The following is an 18,594-nucleotide window of genomic DNA, read 5'->3' on the forward strand; positions in this document are numbered from 1 at the left end:
TGTGTTATTGTCGTTTTTCATGTCACTGATGAGAACAATAAATCGAGTATCAAACATCGGAACCTCAATTCAGTAGAAAAACAGAGCGATAGGTAGTATCAACGCCGTCAGGTTGAAGCATGACAAAATTCACAATGAAAGATGATTTTTGGGCAGTGCAAAACACAAACCTTGGAATTAAGGATCATTAAGGCTTGGAGGATGCGTAGTGGCCTATCTTGAAAATTGAAGGCGAAATAGCAATTTTAGCAATCTCCAGGCCACCTTTGAATCTATGCTGCCTTCTATACATACTAAAATATCCAGCAAAAAAACGCTACTGGAAAACTTAACTATCTCGCTGACAAATTATGCTTGTTCGATTGTTTGATTTTGATTTTTTTCATGGATTATAGGAGAAGCTACATTTAGCTACTGACTGACTTTTCCTGGAGGAGGCTTCAGTATTTATCAGTGTGCATCAGCGCGTTGCTGCGGCACGGCTAGCCGACCGCTAGCAGAACTCACCAGCTCCTCGTCATACCAGGTTTTCACATTGTGAGTGCTGCTACCTTCCGGCACTCAAAGCAAACAGCCATGTCGAAGGAAGATTTCGGCAGGTGACTTCAATGCCAATGTGACTCAATTTTACCTGTGCTCCGTAATTTGCTATGCGATTAGCCGTCAAGGATAAGGTGTTTTCTTCTTTATTATGCCTCGAAAGTGTTTTGGAAAGTGGTGCAAGATTTCGGTTATCAGTGTTTCTACCCGAATACGCGTTATCAGTACCTAATATGTAGTTGATCGTCAGATTACTGCTTAAGTGCGTTCTTTGGATTAAATGTTTACTAGGGTATTTTTTTTTGTGAAAGTTTAAACTAAAAATTTGATCGTGAACTCTGTTGCATTTAACAGAGGCCAACGCGACATGTGCTCTTTTTTCCATTCGTCTAATAATCAAATGCTATTAATTTCATTAATGTTCCTAAGTACATTGCAATGAGCCAAGGTAGCTGATTAATTAAAAATAATTCACTTAACAGTGTGATTTTGCGATTATTCAGTTTCATCAAAGAATCGACTAAAAGGAGACACACTTAGGTAACTCCATTTCAAATATTTTTCATCGGTCTATAGGTACGGTTCTTTTCTCGGCGGAGTATTCAAAAAAAATTTTTAATGAGTATTTAAACTTTCTCTCAACTTGAAAGTGTGTACCTACTTGTGGTTTTGTGCAATCTTTGGTGAAGTGGAATAAAAAATTTTAAAAGAATTCGGATACCTATTACATCACATTATCAGGAGTTTCATATCCTTCACAAAATCAGAAGTTAGGAAAGGACCAAAGAGGCCACCTAAGAGGTAAGAAAATACGTTTGTCAACATTAGTGTGTTCCTTTTTCCACGTGATAAACGTTTCAGATTCATGAATATGACTCACCAAAAAGACTATAGTCTCTTTTATATGACGAAACAGAAACGGCTTTCCATGCTTACAAATACACCTACTTCACAAGACGGCTGAATAATGATAAACATTAATGTTTCTTTTTGAGGAAAATTAGTGCGACTGTCGTTAAACCTACAATTGGACGTATTTCTATCAAACGGAACTATGTGCATTAAGACATGAGCCTTGAGACCCATAAGAATACATGCATAACAGAGCTCACGTCATAATGCACATAATTCTGTTTGACAGAAATGCGTCCAATTTATGTTATGATTTTTAATTTTCCGACGCAAAATCGATTAGTTTAAGACGGATGATAATTCAGTAACTACGTGGGTGCCCCTTACCTCCTTTCCTCTGGACTATGTATTCAAATAAATCCATCAGAGCAAAACTCATAGTTTTCAGTCAATGGTCAAACAGGGAATGAAAGAGAAGACAGGGTAAGAGGTGGGAGGAGAGGGGGAAACATCAGAAAAGACCTATCGAAACGAAAATATTTGTAGCTGTTACGTGGAGGAGGGGGAGGGACACATTTGGTACATGTATAACGTAAGCAACATGCAAATAATGTTAAGATATTTTGAATATTTGATCTCTTAAATCGTTAGACCTCAGAAAGAACACAAGAGGAAGATAGATATTGTTATATCTTAATTTCATCTTTCTTTCCTTCTCCGCAACTGTCCTTAGTTCCCTGCTTTTCAACAATTTTTTCAAACCCTTTGCGGGAAAATGTTGCTTTGATTCGAGTTAAGCACAACTCAGATTACGTCAAAGTCCTCGCGGAAGTATGTAATACACATTTTTGACCACTCATTGTGACGTAAACGTATGCTCATTTTTCTCAAAATGCCATACAATAATGAAACTGCTAATAAGTAATGAAGGGGGGGGGATGGGAGTTGCAGAAACATTGAACCAAACAATCGACTCTAAATGAGATGTACTCAATAGTTTATAGAGAGGCGAAGCGGACGATATGAATATGGAGTTGACGAATAACGTTTACAAGGAAACGAAACTAATTGTTGAATTTCATGAAAACGTAGGAGATGAAAAGACGAGAACCGCGCAAGATAAAAAAATTATAAAACGAAATAAAATTGTTGCAAGACAATTTTATCAAAACTCAAAAGTATTTTGAACTACGTAAGATTGACCTTGCTGTATAATACGACTTATAAGGGTAAAAACGCTCATCTCAGAGTATCGACGGTGAAAATCCCGAATCAGGTTTCTTTTTGCGGCATTTGAAAATTTCCGATCCCGTTTGAATATTCTGAAGGAGAACAAACTCCCGTACTTCCGTGAAGTTTTTGCAGAATTTTCTCTTTACAGTGGAAAAAAATAATAGAAGTTTTTAAGAATTGACGTTGAGTCGTTTCCCCTTTAGAACATGCAGTACCTAGGTATAAAATAAAGCCTGCAACGCCGCAAACCGATATACGTGGTTTGGGATCACACCATCTATATTTATGTCGAGAATGCAAAATTCTCAATTTTTCCAAAGTTGTTGGTTACCCCTCTTTGACTCGTAACCATATGATGTATTCTCGATAATAAAATGAGAGGGGAAATTTTTTTTTTTTTTCTATATGATTGCGCTTGTTGTAATTTTAATAAAAGTGAATCTACAGAGATGACACATTTACTCTCTATCCAAAACGACCTTTTCAATTCAATACTGACAAGAGTAATTTTTTTTTTTTTTTTTTTTTTTTTTTTTTTTTTTTTTTTTTTTTTTTTTTTTTTATCGAGGAAAGATAAGAATGACTAATATTTCCAGTGCCTCGGCAAAAGATTCAAACAGGATACGAGGCGTAATCTGTTTTAGATACCATGAATCAGTACGCCTGGTTATGATTCTCCTCGTTCGTCAGCACAGCATGGCATGCGATGTAGCACAGAAAAATGTGATTTTAATAATTAAAATCACTAACTCGAGGTTTCAGATGTGTTTATTATTTAATTTCAGAGGAAACGCATCCTACAAATGGAATCAAGGGACATTTCATATAAAAAGGAATCCTGGAAAAGAGCGGTTCCTCTTTAATTATTTACTTATCAATTAAACAGTTAAAAAAGTGGACATTTATTGTGTTGATGGCCCAAAGACATCACCATAAAAAGATTTAAACTGAAAAGTCCATGAGGTCTAAGTGGAAGACATAGAAAAAAAAAAAAAAAAAAAAAAACAGATAAAAAAACGTCTTTCTGACTGTTTAGTTTGGGCTGTGCTTCATACCGAGGATGGTCCGAAATCGTGGACGCGCAGGCACGTTCGATCGTAACGCTTTGCGAGGAGGCATGTCAGTTCGGCGGGTGTCAGCGACTCGGTTGACAGTCGTGTCTGAGCATGAAACGGACCCGAATTTTCGGGTTTTGGCCACGGTCCTGCTCCACAGCTCGGCTTCGTGCTCCCCCCCCCCCCCCCCCCCCCATTCTTCGTGCAGCACGATTCGGGCTTGGGCCAGGATGACCCCCTGAAATGCGGAAATGGACACACGTTCGCGACACACTCTTGTCACAGACGCTCTCATGACTAGACCTAGGCCGAAAATCGGGTTCCGGAATGTCAGATTCTGTGACCCCACGACCTCTACCTTTGCCCTACTGGGCACAGACCGTGGATCTGAGCACCATTTCAAACAAAATACGCGGTTTTGTTCAGCATGGCGATGCACAATTGGACTTCATTTTACAATTGGGGACTGGGACTCCTACTCGAGCACGTTTTTAAAACAGCTTAAGAGCCCTAAGTTTTACTATACAGATAGGTGATTTTATGAATAACTCAGAAATAGGAGCTTCTTAATGCAAAATGGACGTATTTATGCGAAATGGAACTATGTGAATGTGGAAAGATGTGGTGTGCTCGTCAGTGCCCGGGCCATAAGAATGAATGGGACTTTGAAAGTGCCAGTGACGTCAGCGGCAACGAACGAGCCCGGGAACGACGGGGAGGTCGGTGGCGGGACTCTTCAACTCGTGAGTCCTGTCCGCAACGCTCTTGTCACATGCCCATGGCTCACGAGTTAGCGCTCAGTTCCTTTTGATTTAATGGCAAATCCCGCTTTTCCATTTTCTTAAAAGGAACTGTATCCACTTTTACATTGTCTCTTATGCAGCTTCCACGAGCACACCCCATCTTTTCACTTCCACATAGTTGCTTTCAGCATAAATACTTCCAAATGTTGCCCAATTGAGGACCCCGCACTAAGAATGGCCTATACGCGTATTGAATATTACTGTCCTCAGGGGTACAGAAACTTCCCAACCACGAGACCGGCCGTTCGCGTGGAATGAGGGAACCCATGTGAGGACAAAAAATTGGGGGAACCTTGAAAAGTTTTTTTTTAGGGTTTAGGTGGAACTTGACTGTTGAAATAGCTACCTTGAGGGACCTAACTATCAAGTGCGCTGTTTTGGAGGGAATCAAACTGTTGACCACGCTTGGACTATACCGTGGTATAGATAGAACATGGTTAGCTAACGGCTGGAGATCAAAAACCCTTTTTTCCCGGAGTTAAGCCAGGCCTTTGGAGCAGTGGGTGGAATAACAGCCTATACGAGTGAAGGCCTTTCTTGCCTCCATCAACTCGGTAACGTTATTTTCGAGTTTCGACTCGCAAGAATCACTGATAGTGACAGTTCGTTCATTTTGCATTAATTTTTCGCGATTAGGTATACATATGAAGAATCCCTATGCTCTGAGATGAATCTGACCACGGATAAAATGTTCTTTATTAAGTAAAAAAATAACATTTAGATATAGACGGCAATATATTCGGCCGGGATGAAATTAAGATTCAAGAGGCGAATGTTTGATCTCGTGCTGAGGCTCTGAAGTCAAAGAACCACATTCGTGGTCGTTGAGTCGGGTTGCGCGAGCTCCAGGTGACATGATGATAGTGCTCGACAGGCAAAGCACAGCCCGCTCCGCGAGCCGAAGACAGTGTTTATAAGCCCTATGATTTAGGAGGCGCGCGCCGAGCCATAAAATAATTTAAACGAATGAAAAAGCGCACCAGAAAACGAGGCTTCGAACTAGGCTGTTAAAATAAGTACCCGGTTTTTATAACGTCGGCTGACAGGAAATTTGATAATTTCGGGATCCGAGGTGAGGTTCGAAATTTATCTTCGCCGGCCAGATAATGAGCTAAACACCTTTTGGCGATGGATCCTCTTGATGTTTTTTTGGTTGTAGTCTCGCGGTGAAAAAAGTCGGCGTGTCAACATCTTCAATCTCTCGGACGAAATTTTCTTTCTCCTACATTACCATTGATGCGAAAATATTATTAAAATATGAGGGCAGTGGCGCAGCGGGAGTGATGCAGGGGGTCCGGATCCTTCTGTTCCTCACGATCGGAAAATTTTCCCCTGAAAACGACATTTTTCGTGTTTTTCCGGAATTTTTTACCCTAACCCCTCTCTCCTCCCTCCATGAAAATTTTTTGGTTGGGTTACTATTCTAGAGTTTGCTTAGCAGTCGAAACAATAATAAGCTCTGTTTATAATTTCAACTACCTTTATCAATGCAAGTACTAAGTCCATTGGTGCTCACCTCAACAGCATTATCAATTAAAAATCGAAACAATTTTTGTTTTTAATCGAAATACGTGATATGCATAATTTTAGCTTGCCGTCTTCGTTCCCAGTCACTCGTAATAGGATTTCTTTGCTCCTGATAAAAATAGGAGATCGAGAACTAAAGAGAATAACCTCATGAACAGCATATCCATTTATCATCATTTAAAAATAATTTTCACTTCACATTCACGCAGGAGCATGTGCTTTTCTGGATAAAATTTTCCGGTATCAGAAAAGTCTTTAAATCTAATCACTGGAAACCGGATTCTGAGTGAGAAATCATGCGGAGACGAGTGAAATTTTCCCACCTCTGAGACTTCTCTCTCGTCATGTATCTTACCTATGTTCCTGACATTTCTGAATGCCAAAAGCACTGTCAAGAATAAAGGTGGCTTACAGAAATCTACAACCTCCTCTCCTATGGCCTAACCCCCTCCCCTCCCCAAAAAAGATAAAAAATTTAAAATAATTGAAGGTCTAAAGGAATTTTCACTTGCGAACTCTCGTAGGAAAATTTTGACCCTTACGCCCCCCCCCCCCCTCTACCCTCGTGAAGAATTTCTAAGCACTGCTGAACGTTGCTATTTTTTAACAAAAGTTTTATCAACTTTCATGATCCATAAGACCCAAGCTGGCCACTAATCATCGGGAAGAATGATTAAGCTGATTTTCAGCGCTAGCCACACTGCGTCGGTGATGGATTCGAAGCGCGAGCATCGTGTTAAGACAACTCACTTCTAATGAAGACGGCACTTAGGAAGGCCCCAATCCAGCCGCTGGCTTTGTGAAAAAGTGTTGAATGGTGGGACTTGACGCTGGGATTATAAATAAAAATTTCGTCTTATTACTCGTAAATGAGAATGATTTGTGTTTCTTGAGACGGACTTTCTTCGTTCGTGCGCCCGCTCCGTGCTCAGCCGAGTGTGTTTCCTGTTGGTTTGCGCTTGTGCGCGGTTCATCTTCATTGATGCGTTGCCAAATTGTGCTCGGGGAGGAAAACTTAGTGCCTGACAATGAGTCCTAAGATTAATTTAAATAAAAAGTTAACAAACATCGAGATAATGAATAATACATTTTGCTAAATGGAGAATTTGCATGTGTCTGAAATTTGATGAATTTCGTGTTTAAATGGAAAATACTGAGTGAACTGAACGCGAGGATACCCTTGGTTCATGATTTAAACAATTATTGGAGAAGATATGACAAAATTATCTAATCTGCTGAAATACGTGTGTTTAAATGGGAAATGCCGCCAGATGACGTCACTAGGCGGTGAATTTATTCAATTTGAAATCTATTTTTATGCTATTTTCCATATGAAAAAAAAATTATAAAAAATACTGTGAAATCAGCTCTTTAAGCACTTTCAGATAAAGTTTTAAAAAATTTGCATGCAAATTCTCCATTGCTAGTTTTATTTCAAATTTTTAGCAAAAAACGGAACCATCGCGCATTGAGGAGGCATATTGTTTCTTCCCAAAGAATCTATCTAGGGAACCCAAATATAAAGTTAGGAGTACGCGAAAGCAAAACATTGAATTCGATCAGTCAAAAGATTGATTTTCACGTTCACTAACTTCCAGCTTTGGTACAGGTTTTACAAACGAGTTATTTTTTAGGGAAGGAGAGAGACAGACAATTGAAATGTACCTCTAAGCGTACGTATCCGTTTTTTACCAAAAAATTGTAGTGAAACCAGTATTCCAGCAAAATTTGTACGATACCTTGAAGTTTGCTTAGTCCCATCAAGTAAAACCTTAATCGAGGATAAACTCCTATAAGATAGAGAATGAGAGAGAGAAAGGGCTGCAATGAGTTTTTGATTATCAGTGAGTCATGGTTGTCTTAGTCATAATATCGTACTTTTATGCAGAAACTTTCAGACGTATCTAAAAGATGATAAAATCTATCTAAACACAATTTTTTTCGTTTAATGTTAACGGAGATATTGCTCTTAAAAAATACGTTGATTAATGTCATCACCGTATAGTGGTGCAATTGGTGCATATCGTGGGTCATTCCATTACATTCAACAGCATGCACACATTGGTCGCGGGAAAATTTTCCAGGTGAATCACTGATAAGACCGTAGTGCAGAAGAGATCATGGTATGCGTCATACCGCTGTAGATGACGTCACTGCCTTTTAAAAGGCTTCGTTTTCATTAATACTCAACAAAGAGACTTAAAATCCAGGCAAATCTTTATATAAGTTGTAAAATATCGGTTAGAATCGACCATCATGACATAATTTTACCCAAACAGAGACTAGCCAACTTACTTTCACAACTGATTGCGATGGTGGAGATCGGAAAATAGCTATCTGGATTTTCGACATTGCTTTTTCGTCACTTTTAATTGAAGTTTTCAAATTTTTCATTTAAATAAATTGTAATTGATTGTTTTTCCTTATCCTGTGCAAATTCTGAACAACAAAGTTTACCAGGTCTCTCTATTTTTTTCTTCCTTTTTTTTTTAAAAAAAAAAAAAAAAAAAAAAAAAAAAAAATTGTACGAATAAGATTTTGAGACTCCACAATCGAGTTACGTGTTTTCCATTTTTCATCGTTAAACTCCAGAACACTCCTGTGTTTCAAAGAACCGATATGAATTTCCTCTTTAAAGCATAGATAATTCATTAACACGTTTATGTGTGTACAGTTGTACACAAACTACTGGCAGATCAAAATATCGTATAGAGTAAGAGTCTAATTTGTCATAAACCGGGCAACCCTGGTAAAAATTGGCGATAGGAGCTGCGTTTCAAAATACCATAGGAGTTCTTAAAGCCGACTGAAGAAGGCAATAGAAAATCATATAGCTGGCTGTAGAAAGTGGAAAAAATCATACGGCCGGGCTACACGAAGCGATAAAAAATTAAACAGCCGGGCTATAGTTCCTGTCGCCGGGCTTTACACTTTATCGCCTGACTGTTGCTTTTTCGCCATCGGCTATAAAAAGCTATAAGAAATTGTGTAGAAATTCGTATGCTTTGCAAATCCTTAAGTTTGTACAGAATCACCATAATATTTACAAGACGCACATTATAGTTTCCTTTACTATATATTTGTTTTCATCAATTAAAATGAAAATAATCCATACAGAGTGCGCAAACATTTCAAAGTCATGAGTTGAAAAACGCTGACTCCGCGAGATTAAATATTAGAGTCTAACACAAAGCGGAGCCGCGACGCACTGGCGCCTACAAACCTAACAGGAATACTTCACGCATTGCGCAATGCGTGAAGTATCCCTGTTAGGTTTGTAGGCGCCAATGCGCGTTTCGCGCTGGCTACCTGCCCGCCGCGCCGCAGCGTACCACGGCGCTTGAAGCTACTATTTCACACCAGAGGTATTGCACAGTGTCGTACGAAATTGCAGGCGCTCCAACATATTAGGAATGGCAGGCATCCTTCAAAAGTACGGAGCTTTCCTTGTAAAATAAATCAAGATACTCCGGCCCAAAAAGAGAGCGGTAGTCCAAAAACTCACTAAGTCCTGGCATCCGTAATTAGTAACGTTTAGCATACACTTTATCGTCAGGCTGTTGCATAGTAGCCATCGGCTATGAAAGGCTATAAGAAATTGTGTTGCCGGCTATAGAAGCTATTGGAAATCTTACAGTCGGCTGTAGGTCTATGGTATTTTGGAACACAGATTCTACTGCCAATTTTTACCAGGGAAGCCACCAGTTTTTCCATCAGCCATCGGGCTGGTCCGTCTTTCGGCTACCCACTCCTTACGTCCAATGTCCAGCTCATTGTTCGACCGTAGAATAATCGAGTTCTGGAGCGTGTCGTAAACGGAGTTTAATTGGGTCCCCAAATGCGATGCCCCCGAAACAGCCGAGACAGTGTTCTCGATTGAAAGGGCCATTCGTTAATGCGGTAATTAAAGAGAGATGAGGCCAAAATGGTCCTGAAGCGAGCCACTGCACCATGGGAGTTCGCGTATCACGTCAGCGAAGCTCCCAAGTCCCCAATGACATTTTAACCGCCCGGAGATTTACTACGACCACCACAAATTTATTCTCACGAACTGCGAGAGAATAGGAAGCACTCAAAAGTGAATCTCTTCTAAGCCCCGGCCAAAATGTTGAACAACGAAAAAAAAGAAGAAGACAAAGAAGAACGATGAAAAAACCCAAATGCATAATAACTGATGAAAATTGTAAAAAAAAGGCGGTGATTTACATAAATAAACGCTTTTTGTTCAGAATTCAATGTTATCGTTCCGAAGATTTGACGCAGTAACGAAGGCACGCGCCAGGAAATCAGATCCCGAGCTAGCGCGGTCAATCTTGACGAAGTCCTTAGGATTTCAGTAAAACTCACTTCAGTGGGGAGGTGTGAATGATCGATTATCGATATGTCCCTATTAAAGGTATGGTAAAGAATCGATTATGAAGGCATTAATTGCGAACACCCTGTTCATCGATTCTAATCCATAGATGTAAATGGCAGATCAATCGATTCATCGCAAAGCATGCCACGCAACTGACTCTCTTTGCCGGGTTTACCCCGGAAAAACGCGATCTCTCACGTAGCTTCAAGCTTCACGACTTAGCGACATTGCAGAAACGCATTCCTATCATGCGTCATAACGTTTATTTATCAGTAATGACGTCCCTGCCGCAGTATGATAGGTTCAATGAATCGTGAATGTATGTGAGAATGTTAAACCTACCGGCTTGGAACCGATTATCCGATCAATAATGCTGGAATTACGTCCGAACTTTCACATTTTTTCGCAGCATTGCAGTGATTCATCGATCACGATTCATCAATTTTCGGGCCCCGGAATGGAGTCGCATTAATTTTTGGATCACCCCTGGAGCCAGCATCACGCTGCGACGATCGTCTATCTATGCTCCAAACGTTTAAGAAAGAACGCCGTATGAACATCCTGCCGTTGTCGAATCTCCTCTGATAATTGAAATCCGAAAAGTCCGGAAGTCCAGAGTTAAAATCCGGAGTTAATCTCTCCGAAAATTTTTAGGCAAACTTGGGAATTTTTCCCCTCTGAATTTACGGGGAATTTAATTCCCAGTTCATTCCAATGTATTTTTGAAAATTTGAACAGGAACGGGTAGGCTACGACTCAACGAAGAGAGCCTGGGTTCATCAGAAAGATGATTATTCTGCCGTGCTAAGTAAGAACGTCGTATGAACATTCGAGAGTTGCCAAATTTCCATCGAGAAAATGTTCATTTTTTTTAGCAAAGATGAATATCTCTCCTTGAAATTTTTAGGACGTTTCGGTGAAATTGCGCGCAAAATTATTCGAAAAATTTGAAGAAAAATATTCACAAGTTTAGTGGGAAATTCGTGATTTATCAAAGGAAATTTGGCAACGCCTGAAGGTTCATACGACGTTCTTCCTTAGCACGACAGTATTGGGGACCTTTTCAAATAAAAGGGAAAGCTCAAAACTAATCCTGAGAAGCTTTACGAAATTGCTTACATTGTGCCAGATGGAGCCCCTGAATTTTGCCGAAAAGTACTTCCTCGAGGTCATTTTGATTTAAATTTTGGGTCCATAAAATTTTTTGAAAATAAATGTTCTATCGGGGGAAATTTAGCGACGCTCGAATTCATACGGCGTTCTTTCTTAGCACGGCAGTATATGGTCGAACAGATAGTCGGGGTCATTAATACTAACACGTCTGCAGTAGTCAAAAAGTACGACCTCCAGGAGGATGGGGAGAGGAGGAGCGGCTTGGACCACCCATCTCCCGCTGTTCGGTCAGGAACTGTTAGGGTCGGGACGCAGATTGAATCGCGCGGGTAATAGAAATGGACATGTTTGATTTTTGACCTCTCGAGACGGGCCAAAGTGGAATTTTAATCATAATTAATATTTTTCCTCTTGGTCGTTACAGGCTGCGCATAAACCGAGGGAACTTAATCAACGCGATTTCGTGCTCGAGAATTCGGCGTATAAACTGCGGTCTGTTGCGAAATGAAACTTTTTACGGCCGCATATTGAGGTTCCTTTCAACATAAGCAGAAAATATTGGGCTCTATTTCAGCTGCTAGAACTTTATTGGAAAAGAATTTGGTAAAAAATGTTTTAAAGATGTAAATTTTGTTCAGTCCTTCAGAGAAGAGTGCCGAGTAGATGTTCGTGTTGTCGCATTTCTAATGGGATATTATCGTTGTTAAGTATAGAAATAATAGCTATGCCATATAGTTATCATTTTCCTTGAGCGTTCATGCACTTTTAGAGTATGCCTGTCTTACTGTGAATAAGTGGTGAGCAGATTTTTTCATAAAATACAGAATGAAATACATACCTTCTCTTGATGACCTTCTTGGTGACCTTCTCTTTTAACTAAAATAACCTTGATTTCCTTCACTTAATTGTGCTATAAATATCTTAAGTATAGGTATGTAATTTTTGAAAATGTACACACTTCATGTAAACACTTTCATTTTGTTCAAACAGCAAAACGTGTTCACTTTATTGATTTTACTTAACATTTATTTTGCAAATATTTGGTTTGGAAACGCTTCCTGATTCCTGAGAGTGTAACATCTTTTTCAATCAATGTCCTGACGGTCAAAGAACAGGCGTAAAGCGACGGAGTGACGCGACGCGATTTTGATCCCAACGCCTTAATACAACTATTCGTACTCGAAGGATGTCTGTGATGCATACACACAAAATTGAAGGCGCGCTGACTTACGATCGCTTCCCTCTCGCGATCCCTTTATAGAATTAGGGGCCAATAGGTGTTACATAAGGTATTTTAGCTGACTTTCTGAACCTCTTCTCCTGTTATTAGGCACACATAGAATAACCTTTCACTTCTCCTTTTAAATTATATGGGAATGGCCTCACGTTATACGACTGGACCTGTCCATACCTGCGGGCCGATTATTGAAACTGACGGACAAAGCGATAGACAAAAAAGACATAGGAAGTATGGAGCGATCCTATTGGTTGACATGGTTGGTTCTTGTAGACTAAGGGAGAAAATGATGGACTAACTGTCGGGTCTTCAGTGGGTTTCCGTTAGTTAGTCTATTACCTACCTCCTATGTCCATTGCCACCACCTGCTTTCACCAATAGGATCCCTCCTAATCCCGTTTGTCGTCTTTGTCCATAGCTTTGTCTATAAGTTTCAATAATCGGCCCGCAGCTTGACTCAGAGTATCGACGGCGAAAATCCCAAACCAAGCTTTTCTTTTGTGTTAAATTAAAATTTCCGCCATCATCCTATTTCTTCGAAGGAATGCAAATTCACATCTTTCCATTGACATTTCACAGAAGTTTCTTCGCACATAGAAGAAAAATCACGGAAGTTTTAAAAGAATTGACGTTGAATAGTTTTCCTTTTAAAAAATAAAGTATGGCAGGAACTCTGTAACGTCGCAAACCGAGATACGTGGTTTGGAAGTTTCACTGTCAATATTTTTTGGTTTTCTCAAAAGTACCCATTCTTGACGTTGCTCTTTTTAGGTCTCCACTCAGTTGTAGAAAAGCACCGTGAACAGTGCAACCTGTGCGTTTCTTAAGTGTTTACTCATGACTCACATGACTGTTTGAACTGGTTATCTTTTCAAAAATAAAGAAACAACCGAAAAGCATTAAGTTCTAAACGAAGTAATGAACGCAATTCAGCAGCGTTATAGGGTACCGCTCTTTATGCCCTCAGAGTATTTTTCCTACGCGCTGTGCGGTGTAATAAAAAATGATATCTCTCATTCGGCAATTGAATGAAAGCGGCTCGGGCACGGCATACATCGTTTAGAGAATAAAAGACGAATGGGGTTCGGGATAGGTCGCCCGGGGCCGCTGCGAAACTAGAAAATAAACAAAAGCACGCCCATTAATTAAAGAATCCGCTATTGCTTTGTGTCACAAGTAGTGCTTATCAACGATTCAACGACGGTGCCTTGCTGCCTCGAGCTTCGAGTTTGGCAGTGGGGGAGGCCAGCTCAGAAGTGGATCGAAACCTGAATTTTACTAGAAGGAGCCAGACCACATAAATTATTACCAATTTATTTTATTTATTTCTTTTCCGCTAGGAGCCTTTCATCGGAATCCATTGAATTTGTGAGGAAATAATATACGTATACATATTTTTTAAACCAAAAAAGAAAAAAAAAGAAAAAAATAAGCTAATTTAAAAAAGAAAGTGTTGTTGCTAGTCAAAAAGAGGAAAATAAATAAAATATGATAATATAAAAATAAGGAAAACAATGAATATTAACAAGCGGTCGATGATTAGTTTTTTCTAAACTTTTGAAACCCTATAATTCTTATCATTGACGGTGGACGTAACTTGAAACTTTAGAGTTTAGTCTATATGAGAAAGAACTCAAAATTCGTTTAGCGAAGTTTTTAAGAAATGCTTCTCTGATCGATCGAATCAAGCTCGGTTTGCCAAAAGCCACTCTCTTTAAGAACGAAGTTGAAGTAACGAAACGGAACACTTCGTAATTTAAATGAGGCAAAAACAAAACGGCACCAGTCTCGCAAATGCCCCGACATTCCCCCCGTGCCTCGCGTTTTTTTTTATGAAAAGCGGTGCGTCGCGCATTGTTATGCATATGTAGTAGAGTGGCATGTCACTTGTCTCGCACGTTTCACAATGGTGCCAAACCTTGGATTTTATGTTCTGTTTTCACAACGCGGCTCAAGACACGAGTATCGATGAATCTGCGCATTCAACAAATTGTAATTAAATCGCTGTTTTTCAATTTTCTCATATCGAGGGTGCAATTTTCCAAGCAAAAACGTTTACTCAACTCATTTCATTCAAAACCGCGGCACGACCGCGATTGCGTTCATGTTGGTTGGTTGTTTTTACTACATGGCGTTCAAGTCACTGAGCTGAATTTCCTGAACGATTGGATTTTAGTGTCTTTCAGAGTAGTGTGGATATAATATTGATAATATGTTGTAATATATTCATGTTGGTTGGTGTTTTACTACATGGGTTCAAGTCACTGAGCTTAATTTCCTGAACGATTGATTTAGTGTCTTTCAAGTAGTGTGGATATAAAAGGATTTTTTAAAACAATTTTGATAGTATTAAAGAAAAAACCAACGACTCTTACACGTTTAAATTACCATAAAACTCGCCTGCGATAGAACCATGTATCAACTAGAAATCGTCCCAAACAATTAATTTTAAAATTCCCACATTCTCTGTGCCTTCTGCGACTGATGCAAAGGTGTCTTTAAAGGCTTTAAAAGCTTTTAAAAGCTTGCTTTGCATATTTTTTTACTTCCGATTTTTCCTATCTTTTTTTTTGCTTCTGAGTACGTAAGCCAATTTTTCTAGGCCCAAATTTTAACTTTTACTTTTAGATATTTCTATCAAATATTTTGATCAGTCTCCAAAACACACGGGAAAAGGAATATTTAAAGGAATTGGCAACTATGTTGACGAGATTTTTGGAAGTGGAAGTCCACCTCACCGAAGCGAGTTGCGAAGCTATGTTGAAAGGCCCGAAAATGTGAGATCGAGAATCGGGTATGGTTTTATAACGGAGCAAGTTCGACTGGATGGTTCTTTGAGTTAAACCGAGGTTGCGGGTTTTGCGACGAAATCAGGCGAAGTTTCCTCTAAAGATTACAATTTGATTTTTTATTCAAAGGGTTCTCCGCAAAACACGTGAATGACAAATACGAAATCAATTCTTTTCTCTCTCTTTATTTTACAATATTGACGCATTGACTTTTTTGGGTGATCCCAATCTCGACAACTTTTAATACTTTCTTAGATAAGATGAAGCAGAAGCGGAAGAAAAAACGAATGACCGAGTCTTTAGCCTCGATTATGTACCTATAATCTTCACTTGCATTTTTGAACCATGTATAATATTGAAGCTTTAACTGTAGGCAACTGCAACTTTAAACTTCAAATCTCGAGGAAAAATATTTCTGATTTCTCTGTCAACACCAATTACTCCTCTTTGACTACCTCAATACGTGGGTGCCCTTGTTTTTGATTGAAGTTTTGGCTTTTTTTACCTTATTTAAAATTTCGTCAGTCGGTTGATGCACTTTTTATTCTTCCTTCTTCCTCTTTGGTTTCTTTTAGGTACTTTTCCTCCTTTTGATTGCCTGTCAATTGAGTGAGGGTGTCATTTGGTAAAGTATTCTATTTATTTTGACCCTCGTGAAGCCAGAAATAGTCAAGCGAATATCGAGTATCGGGTAAAAAATTTTAAAAAAATGTTGAAAACTTTTAAATATCAATGGTAGATATGCTCCGACTGTTGCTGTATTCTATTCATGTTTTTAGTATTACGTATCGTTTCAACTGAGCCTACAAATTAAACCAAGATTTATAGAAATATTTCTCTCTCTATGTTACAGAAAATTGCACCTTTGCGGAGTGGATTCTCTCCATACTGACTAGATTTCTATACCTATAACTATACGGTCTTCCATTAGCGCACTGCTACGTCATAGGCTTACTTTTTGAACAAATGATTGGCTGAGCTTCAAAAAATTTTGAAGGTAAGATCACAAGTCTGCGTCTAGTATCAGATTTTCTTTGTTTTTAGGAACTGAATGGAGAAACCTCCAACAGGGCTTGTGATATTCTCCTCAATCTTCTTAGAGACTGCTTTAATATTGCCTATATGAATCGCAGAAAATAACCTTTTTCAAGGTGAAATTCCAACTTGAAAGGTTCTATTCTAAAAATTGTTGTGTTTTTTTTCAATTCACAACGCAAGGGAACAAATCCTCAAATATATTGAAAATGCAGATCCCTCGACTGCATTTACGGTAAATCAAATAACCCCTCCAAAATACATTTTTTGGTAAAATATCAATAAACTATGCAGGGTGATTTTGTGAATGAAGATTCGGATATCTTTCAAAGTTTAACATAATCCCAGACATACATTTTATTTTCAAAAAAATGTCATAGCAATAGTGATATTAGCGACCAGTGTGTCACGCGTGTGGGCTTGCGTGATCTTTTATGTCGGCAAATCAAAAGTACCATTTAAGAGTTGAGAATGAAGCGACGAAGTTAAATAAACTAGATTCTGTCGCGTAAAAACACTTCGTGTAAAAAAGGGTGATAAAACTGAGCATTATTTAAAATACAAGACTCATCGTTGCAGTTGTCGAATGCTACTTTATTCGATTTAAAAGGCTTTCAATGTCTCGTTTAATATTGTATCGGAGAAATTGAGCGGACGACCCATAAAACGGCAACGGAGTCATCGAATTTGTGGCGCTCCTTCAACGTAAGGGCGCATCTCAATTTTCTCGTGAGATCTGTTCTCCGTATAACTCAACGCTTCCTGGGGCTCATATGGGAATAGAGATTCGTCCATACGTCAAAAAAGCGACGTTTTGGGCAGTCACACTGGCGCTGCCCAACCAGGACCCGGTGCACGTATCGTTGGATTGGAGAATTTGGAGATGTGAGGCCATATAAGGCTCACGTTCTTCACATCACAAGACTCATCTTCCCAGCTGACCCGCTCACCTTTTCCGCGCTTCGGTTGCCCCCTCGACCCCCCCTCCCCCCGCCCTCAACGCCGCGGGTCGTGATGAACCCGACGCACTTTTCGATCCCGTGTAAATAGAGCTTTGTTTTCGGGAGCCCGCCTGGGAGTATATGAAGTGTCTTCGCGGAGAGATAGAGGAGGCCCAGGCCGAATTTGGTCTTGAATCGTGAGAAAGTTCGTAACAAAGAGGCCCAATGCCGGACTTATGATTTTTGGCCCCATAGGTGAAGTCTGTGTGGGCCCCCTAGTGCACCTCTGCGGAGGAGGGGGTTAAGTGGTGGATTTACCCCGTGGGAGGGGGGAGTTCAGGGGGTTCTCTTCGATATAGCTTGAAATTTTAGCCCCTAAAAATTATAAAATTGAAATCGTGTCGTATGAAAACCGTTATTGTTCGTTTTTCCAGTATTGAGTTGTTTTGGGTTGCTGTCACATTTCAGAGTTAGATGAAACCTCTATAGTGCTGTTAATATTCGTTTTGAGGGTTTCTTAATAAAAAAACGAGCTTTTGCACTCTTATCATGATTGTATCAACTTTTGAAAAGTATTATGAACACAAAAAAACTGAAAGCTGGACAAAAAGACAGTGGAAGTTTTTGCACCATTCTATATCAGCAATAACAATTAAATAAGTCCCCTTGATGTATGTGTAAAAAAGATGTGCCCCAAAAATGTACGTCTCAATAGTATATGCCTCAACGTGGCTTTGAATTGCAGAATTTTTGACCTTTAAAACACAACAATTAAATATTCTTGTCATAAAGTAAGGTTTCATTCCTGCAGAATAGTACTCAGTGCAAATTGGCAAGTAATGCGCGTCCATGCGTGAACAATCCGTCATGCGCCTTTATCATTACTTACTCCTTAATCATAGCCCTTGCTAAACGTTTACGTCCTGTTGTCAAACTGACAAAAATACTAATGTGTTCTGGTGAGTACAGAATTGTTCACATGTTAAAGCACAACTTCGTAGACCTAGATGGTTAAGAGTTTTTCCCTATTTTCATTGATCCCATTTGACTGGAATGTTGAAAAATCTTATGCATCATACTTTCAACATAAGTTGAATTCGGCCCTCTGCGGT

The 18,594-nt window shown here is 39.4% G+C and overlaps 1 protein-coding gene across 2 annotated transcripts in view; it reads left to right on the forward strand.

Annotated features, from left to right (window-relative positions):
- Positions 1–490: 490 nt before the first annotated feature.
- Positions 491–18,594, forward strand: part of LOC109034461 (uncharacterized) — a 36,875-nt gene continuing 18,771 nt past the window's right edge. Inside the window, exons 1-2 of one of the 2 annotated variants that reach the window (XM_072301756.1) lie at positions 493–1,341; positions 16,360–16,503. The gene's annotated coding sequence lies outside the window, so the exon portion shown is untranslated. Of the gene's footprint in view, positions 1,342–16,359; positions 16,504–18,594 lie in introns of both variants that reach the window. The other variant, XM_072301758.1, reaches the window with a different exon arrangement.

The sequence above is a fragment of the Bemisia tabaci genome, chromosome 6 (assembly GCF_918797505.1).
Source record: "Bemisia tabaci chromosome 6, PGI_BMITA_v3".
NCBI lineage: Eukaryota > Metazoa > Arthropoda > Insecta > Hemiptera > Aleyrodidae > Bemisia > Bemisia tabaci.